Source organism: Triticum aestivum, chromosome 3B (genome assembly GCF_018294505.1).
Source record: "Triticum aestivum cultivar Chinese Spring chromosome 3B, IWGSC CS RefSeq v2.1, whole genome shotgun sequence".
Taxonomy (NCBI): Eukaryota; Viridiplantae; Streptophyta; class Magnoliopsida; order Poales; family Poaceae; genus Triticum; species Triticum aestivum.
The window spans coordinates 722,882,439-722,890,311 of NC_057801.1; positions in this window are offsets into that span (position 1 = coordinate 722,882,439).

The window sequence follows — 7,873 nt, forward strand, 5'->3', positions numbered from 1 at the left end:
CACGGTAGTACCGCTCATCCGAGCGGTAGTACCGCGAGCTATGGTCTGGCAGCGCTCTCTAGCGGTGGTAGGCGCGGATGTAATTGTTTACATCCGTGCTCCCCGCGGTAGTACCGTGCTGTGGCGCGGTAGTACCGTGGCACCTGGCCAGGTTCCGGAGCAGGAGAGGAGGTAGGGGCGGATGTAATTTTTTACATCCGCACCCTTCACGGTAGTACCGCACCCTCGGTCGCAGTAGTTCCGTGTCGGATTTTTGCACGACATTTTTCTCAGCGGAGGTAGTCACGGATGTAATTTTTTACATCTGTGCCTACCAGGCCTGGCCCGTGTCTGCCTTGCGAAAGTACCGCTTGGGGCCACGGTAGTACCGCTCCTACGAATCTACCGCGCCCTGTCGGTGCTCCTTTTTGCCTGGTCAGGTCTCTGTCGTGCTCGCGGTAGTACCGCGGTCCATCGCGGTAGTACCGCACGCCAGTGCGGTAGTACCACGCCTGTGGAGCGGTAGTTCCGTGGGCCGCGAGCTGAGTGGTGGGCAACGGTTGGAATTGTCCCCCACTATAAAAGGGGGTCTTCTTCTCCAAGAAGACTCACCTCTTCTAACCCTAAACTCCATTGTTGCTCCAAGCTCCATTTTCAGCCCATCTCTTTCCCTAGCCAATCAAACTTGTTGATTTGCTCGGGATTGGGTGACAAGGCCCCGATCTACACTTCCACCAAGAGATATTCGATTCCCCCCACTAATCCCTAGCGGAACTTGTTACTCTTGGGTGTTTGAGCACCCTAGACGGTTGAGGTCACTTCGAAGCCATACTCCATTGTGGTGAAGCTTCGTGGTGTTGTTGGGAGCCTCCAATTGTTGTGGAGATTGCCCCAACCTTGTTTGTAAGGGTTCGGTCGCCGCCTTCAAGGGCACCAATAGTGGAATCATGGCATCTCGCATTGTGTGAGGGCGTGAGGAGATTACGGTGGCCCTAGTGGCTTCTTGGGGAGCATTGTGCCCCCACACCGCTCTAAGGGAGACGTTCTTCCGCTTGAAAGGAAGGAACTTCGGTAACACATCCTCACCTCCACCGGCTCTACTCTTGGTTATTTCATGCCATTACTTTTGCAAGCTTACTTGTGTTGTATCCATTGCTTTCTTGTGTGCTAGTTGTCTTTGCATCATATAGGTTGTTCACTTAGTTGCATATCTAGACAACCTATTTTGTCGCAAGGTTTAAATTGTTAAAGAAAAGCTTAAAAATTGTTAGTTGCCTATTCACCCCCCCCCCCTCTAGTCAACCATATCGATCCTTTCAATTGGTATCAAAGCCTCGTCTCTTTATTAAGGACTTTGCCATCCGAAGAGTATGGTTGACACCAACGACGGTGCGGAGGAGCACTCCGGTGTGGATCCTATCTCGTCTACGGCCGATGGGGGAACCTCGGTCTCCCGTGAGGAGTTCAATGTAGCTTTAGACACATTGAAAACCTCCATCACGACCGAGGTTGAAAGCATGTTTACTAAATTCCTAGAAGGACTTAAACTATCCACCTCGCCGATGATAGTGGCTGATCCCACTAACAAGGTGACGGATGCTAACTTCGACAAGGGGGAAGCTAATAGTGAAAAGGGTCCTTCTACTAGTGGTAGAAATGGCACCGGCATCTTTACCCATGTGGAACCTCCTACTTATGGTGGACCGACTCCCTCTACTCATTTAAATCATGCCGGTCCTCCTCCTAAGATTGTGAAAAATGAGGATTTTGATGCTTGGGTTTATCGTTCCAAGCGTCATTTAAAACATGTGAATACTAATCTTTGGAGAATCATAGAAGAAGGTTTCTATCCATGTGACCCAAGCAACTTCACCCCTCGAGAAGCCGTGGATAATCAATTCAATGAGAGTGCTCTCTTCATCATCCAAGATGCAATCCTTCCCGAAGATCTCCCTCATCTTCGACCTCATGCCATGGCTAAAGACGCATGGCAATGTGTTGTGTCTCTCTATTGAGGAAGTGCTAGCATTCAACGCTCCAACTATGAAGTGGTGCAAGATGAAGCCGATGAGTTTGCAATGAAAGAAGATGAAGAACCTCGTGAGCTCTTTCGAAGAGTGACCAAACTCATGGTCGCACTCCGAGATCATGGGAGCGAGGACACGGATGACAATTGGATCAAGAGCAAGTTCCTCAAGGCCATGATGCCCTACAACAAGGCAATGTCCTCCGTCATTCTTCAAAGACCGGACTTCCACTCCATGACCTCAAGTGAAGTGTTGGATGAGTTCGTTGCAATGAGCATCTTGGACAAGACCGCCGACAATGCGGTGCTCCGTTCTCAAAGGGCAAAGAAGCCCAACCTTGCCTTGAAGGCCAAGGTCAGTGTGGAAGAAGAGGAAGAAGAGGAGGATGAGGAGAGCAACCCCGAAGACACGAAATATGATTATCATGAGCACATGGCTCTTGCCTCAAGACAATTTTGGAGCAAGAAGAATACAAGACCCAACTTCAACAAGAACAACTCAAGTGGCCTCAAGGGCAAGCAACGAGTTAGAACTTGTTTCAACTGTGGCAATGTGAGCCATTTTGTTGCGGATTGTCCTTACGAGAAGCGGGAACACAATGGTGGCAAGTTCATCCAAAAAGACAAAGCCAAGTCCTTCCCGAACAAGAACAACTTCACCAAGAAGACTCCTACTCGCGGGTTGGTGGTTCAAGAAGAATACCGTGAGGATGACGATGATGATGAAGATAGTGAAGCAGTGGCTATGGCATCCGTTGCCATTGCCACAACTCCCCGGGTGTCTCTCTTTGACTCACCCAACGAGAACATCACCGCCAAGTGCCTCATGGCTAAAGCCACCAACAAGGTAACCCCCAACATCAAAACCACCATTATTCCTAATCCCTCTTTGACCGTTGGCTTTGATGATGGTAAGGGGTCTAATGAGGAGGTAAATGAATTTGAGTCCTTCATGAGTAAGCTCAAGGGCAAATCCAAGAAGCACTTTGTTGCTCTCTTGGAACAACTTGGTGAAGCCAATGACATGATCGAGGCTCACGAAGAAACCATCTCTAAGATGGAAGGTCGTAGTCGTGACTATGCCGATGAGATATCGGTTCTCTCTAATGCTCTTGAGGAAGAGCGTGGGCATCGTTTGGCTCTTGAGGAGTCACACAACGATGACCATGCCAAATTAAAGAAAGATCTTGATCATGCTCTTGTTGTGTCTCGTGTGCTAACTTCCGAGAAGGCTAAACTTGGGGTTGATCATGCTAGACTCAAGGAGGAGTTTGATGTACTTGACAAGGCCCATAAGGTCTTGAAAGGTGCTCATGCAAACCTCAAGGAGTCTCATGCTCAACTCCAAGTTAAGCTAACCAAGGAAAAGGCCATATTTCCTCACATGGTCTTAATTGATAATGCAAATGCTACTAACCCGTGTTGTGAGCATGTGCATCTTCTGAAGGAGAATGCCAAGTTGAAGGAACAACTCGAGAAAGGTCTTGTGTCATGCATACAAGGTGAGAATAACCTAAATGACCTTTTGAGCAATCAAAAGGAAGTTGTGGGTAAGGAGGGAGTTGGGTTCTCACCCAAATCCAAGAACAAGAAGAAGAACGAGAAGAAGAATAACAAGACCAAACGACCTCCCCCGCTTAAGCAAACTTTTGTGAAGGAGGGAGAGGTGCTCCTAAGGAGAAGAAGAACAATGCGAAGAGTGGTGATGCCAAAAGGGGCAAAGCCATCTCTCCCAACAAAGCCGGCGACTTTAACCCCTCTTATGTGTTGTGCCGTGCTAGTGATGGGCATGTTTATGCTAAATTTGTTGGTTCTTCTTATGAGTACATTGAATGGTCTATTTGGGTGCCTAAGACCCTTGTTACTAACATCAAAGGACCCATTACTAAATGGGTACCTAAAACCAAGCATTGATCTCTTGTAGGTGTTTGCTTCCGGTGGGGGATCATGGTTGCTCGATAGTGGAGCAACAAATCATATGACCGGGAGGAAGGACTTGGTGGTGGACGTGCAAAAGATCCCATCTATGCGCACCAATGTCAAGGGGGGTGATGCCTCACATTCTAAGGTATTGGGTCTTGGCAAGGTTGTCATTTCTCATGATCTAACGACCGAGAAAGTCATGCTTGTTGAGTCCCTTGCGTTCAATTTACTTTCCATTCGTCTACTTGCACTCATGGGCTTTACCACCTTCTTTGATATTGATACCGTGGCCCTCTTGTGGAGCAAGACTCTTAAAGTAGCCTTTCTTGGGCATGTCGAGAACGGTCTCTATGTGATTAACTTTTCAGAGCAACCCACTAAGACCGTGACATACCTAATGGCTAAAGTTAATGTGGGATGGCTTTGGCATCACCGTTTATCCCACGTCAATATGAGATCTTTGCAAAGTCTTCTAAAGGGGGGCCATGTCCGTGGACTAACAAATGTTAGTTTTGTCAAAGATCGTGCTTGCAGTGCTTGTATCGAAGGAAAGCTTCATGAGACGGCTCACCCTCCCACGACTATCATCTACTCAAAGAGACCCTTGGAGCTCCTTCACATGGACCTCTTTGGGCCTCCATCCTTTGATAGTCTTGGGGGTAGAAAGTATTGCTTGGTGATTGTGGATGATTATTCAAGATACACTTGGGTATACTTCTTCAAGAGGAAGAGTGAGACTCAACAAACCGTCATCGACTTTGCAAATGAAGCTCAACATCAACATAATGCAAAGATCTTGACAATAAGAAGTGACAACGGCACCGAGTTCAAGAACTACACCTTGGATGAGTTTCTTAGTGATGAGGGGATCAAGCATCAATATTCTGCACCATATACCACTCAACAAAATGGTGTTGCAGAGAGGAAGAACCGGACGTTGATGGATGCGGCAAGAACCATGATGGCGGAGTTCAAGTCTCCATACAACTTTTGGGCCGAAGCCATCAACACCGCATGTCATGCATCCAATCGGCTCTATCTCCGCAAAGGCTTGAACAAGACTCCTTATGAGATTCTCACCGGAAACAAGCCCAATCTCAAGTACTTCCGGGTGTTCGGGTGTAAGTGTTTCATTCTCAAGAAAGGTGTTCGTTTGTCTAAATTTGAGGCTAGAGCTTATGAGGGCATATTTGTTGGTTATGCTACAAACTCTCATGCTTACCGTGTTCTCAACAAGTCCACCGGACTCATTGAGGAGACGTGTAACGTGGAGTTTGACGAAAATAACGGCTCCCAAGTGGAGCAAAGTGGTACTTGTGATGTAGGTGATGAAATTCCCCCCCAAGCCATAAGAAGAATGGGTATTGGTCATATTCTACCCATTGAGGAACCCCTTGTGGCCGAAGGAGAAGGACAATGCTCCACTCAAGTGGAGCCTTCACCTACTCAAGACTCACACGCTTCTGAAGAACAAAGTGAAGGCCCTCAACCTCGTGAACAAGACCAAGGGCAAGGTCAGTCTCAAGATAGTAGTGAACCTCCAAATGATGCCCAAGGGCAAGTTCTCCCCCTCGAGCAAGTTCAAGATCATGAGAAAGCTCAAGATCAAGAACAAGCTCAGGACATCGCTCAAGATAATCAAGTTAACCCTCCTTCTTCCACACCCGAGGAGGAATTAGAGCGTCGTGCCGCAAAGATTGCTTCCAAGCTCACCACCAAAGGCCATCTCATGGAAAATGTGGTTGGAAGCCTAAGAAAGGGGGTAAGCACTCGTAGACAATTAGCAAACTATTGTGAACATCAAGCTAGAAGGATTTATGGATTCCGATTGGGCGGAAGACAAAGTGGATAGGAAGTCCACTTCCAGAGGGTGCCAATTTCTTGGTTGCTCTTTGGTGAGTTGGTCTTCCAAGAAGCAAAGTTGTGTGTCTCTCTCGTCCACCGAAGTGGAATATGTGGCGGCCGGTAGTTGTTGTGCCCAACTCTTATGGATGATGCAAACTTTAAAGGAATACTGTGTCATTTGTGACAAAGTGCCTCTTTGGTGTGACAATGAAAGTGCCATCAAGATTTCTCTCAACCCGGTGCAACATTTCAAGACGAAGCATATTGAGATTCGGTATCACTTCATCCGGGATCACATTAGACGAGGGGAGATCGAGCTTAAGTATGTCAACACTCATGATAACCTTGCAGATATTTTCACGAAGCCCTTGGATGAAGCAAGATTTCGCGAGTTAAGGCATGAGCTAAATATCATAGATTCGAGCAATGTGACTTGAGCCCATGCACACCCCTCCTCACTCTACTTGTTGTCTAGTCTAGATGTAGGCATGGACATAGGGGGAGTGTTGTTCTCTCAATGAACTCTTCCTCCCCCCATTATGCATATACTAATCAACTCTTTCACATTAGCCATTTTTGATGGTACTTGTGCTTCAAAGACAAGTTTTGGTCATGGACCCAAGGGTAATTCTTCGTGGTGCCATACCAATTGACTCAAATATAGGTGGCTCCGGCCACCGCCCTTCCTTGGAGAAGTTGTTTTCTCTCTCGTGTTGGTTGGTGTTTCCCCGGTGGGTGTTTTTGCTTTTTCCTGCTTCTTCTCTCTTGCGTCCTAGCTCTTTCTTGGTTTACGGTACTACTGTGGTGTGCCACGGTACTACCGCAGGAGTTGGTGGGTCTCTCCAAGTGCATGGCCCTCCAGGGGCACGGTACTACCGCTACTTTAGCGGCAGAAATTTTTTACTGCCGCTAAACGAGCGGTACTACCGCCTAGAGTGCGGTACTTCCGCCCGGGCGATACTACCGCGATGACCCGCGGTACTTCCGCGCCCACGCGAGCAGGTGGGGGTTAAGAGCGGGATAGGGGGAGTTCTAACTCCCCCATACCCATTCATCTCTTTTCCCCACCCTGTCTCTCTCTCCTGACCAAGAACAGTGCCGGAGGCCTTCGCCGGATCTCCGCCTCCGGCCGCTCTCTTCGGATTCCGACCGGTGGGATTGCTCCCTGTCGTGGTTCTAAGCCTGACAGTAATGTAGGGGGGGTACTAAGGAGAGGCAAGATCCTAGCTATGGAGTAGTTGTGCACACAAGTGTTTTACGAGTTCAGGCCCTTCTCGGAAGAAGTAACAGCCCTACGTCTCGGAGCCCGGAGGCGGTCGACTGGATTATATGTGTGAGAGTTACAGGGGTGCGAACCCTTCTGCCAGTGGAGGGGGTGGCTTATATAGAGGATGCCAAGACCCCAGCCAGCCCACGTAGCGGAGGGTTAAAGTACATTAAGGTCTGGCGTTACTGGTAACGCCTTACATAAAGTGTCATCATGACCATAAAGACTACTTAATTACAGACCGTTTGGATACAGAGTAGATCTTGAACTCCTGGTGGTCGAGTGAGTCTTCATGGTCGAGTGTCTTCATATTCGTCGAGTGTGTTCTAATCAGTCGAGTGGAGTCCCTCTAGGTCGATTGGAAGATGACTTCATCTAAAGATGTCCTCGGGGAGGGTACCTTAGACAGGTTCATGACCCTACCCTAGGTACATGACTTCATCATTAGCCCCCGAATGGATCGAGGTTTGAGTGAGGAAGGAGTTGAGAATTCTTCTGACTCCTCTTTCCATGCTATGAGTACGTCTTGTTCTGGATCAAATGACCGTAGGTGACGGTATCAACTTCTTTTTCAATCACCTTGATCCATTCTCGATGTAGGTCAAGTGATCTTTCAACACTTGGAGGTCTCCGAGCGACGGATCGCAGGAGATCTTCCGTCTGACAAGTTTCCCTGCGGTTAGCGGATTTAGTGGGATCCGAATTTCGGGAAGCGCACGAAGCGGAGAAGGCTGCGGTACTCGGATGGGACAAGACAAGATGCCTCGATCCCCGCGCCGCCTTTTTCGCCATGTATCTCTCTCGCGACTGTTTCGGGATTTGACAGGATTGCC